At 38.8% G+C, this 623-nt stretch overlaps 1 non-coding gene across 1 annotated transcript; it reads left to right on the plus strand.

Annotated features, from left to right (window-relative positions):
- The first annotated feature begins 294 nt into the window (after positions 1 to 294).
- LOC128284923 (small nucleolar RNA R71) lies at positions 295 to 401 on the plus strand. The gene has a single exon (XR_008275342.1). It is a non-coding gene; the product is annotated as a small nucleolar RNA R71 (small nucleolar RNA).
- Positions 402 to 623: the final 222 nt, after the last annotated feature.

A 623-nucleotide genomic window follows, 5' to 3' on the forward strand; every position in this document is an offset into this window, starting at 1 on the left:
CCTCATTACTAGAGTACCTGCGTAGAACCAAGAAAACTATCAATCTTTTTACTGAGAAGTTCTACCTGATTAGAGAGCATGGTGACTGAATCGATGTTATAGGCGCCGACTATTTTCGTTGGCTTTGTCCTCATAACTTGCCACTGATAGTTGTTCAGTGACATCTCCTCTATGAATTCATAGGCATCTTCCAGTGTTTTATTGTTGATGGTTCCGCCAGCAACTGCGTCAATCATTTGTCTTGTTGAGAGATTCACACCATTGTAGAACGTTTGAAGTTGCAGCCAAAGTGGTAACCCATGGTGAGGGCACCTTCTCAATAAGTCCTTGTATCTCTCTCATGCATCGTAAAGTATTTCTAAATCCATCTGCACAAAAGAAGATATATCATTACGCAATTTAGCCGTTTTAGCTAGCGAAAAATATTTTAGTAAAAATTTCTCGTTCATTTGTTCTCAAGTAGTGATAGACCTCGTGGTAACAAGTTCAACCACTGTTTAGCTTTTTTTCTCAGTGAAAAGGGAAATAACCGAAGACGAATGGCATCATCAGAAACACCATTGATTTTGAATGTTTCACAAAATTCAAGAAAATTTGCCAAGTACGTGTTGGGATCCTCATCC

This window comes from Gossypium arboreum, chromosome 11 (genome assembly GCF_025698485.1).
Source record: "Gossypium arboreum isolate Shixiya-1 chromosome 11, ASM2569848v2, whole genome shotgun sequence".
Taxonomy (NCBI): Eukaryota; Viridiplantae; Streptophyta; class Magnoliopsida; order Malvales; family Malvaceae; genus Gossypium; species Gossypium arboreum.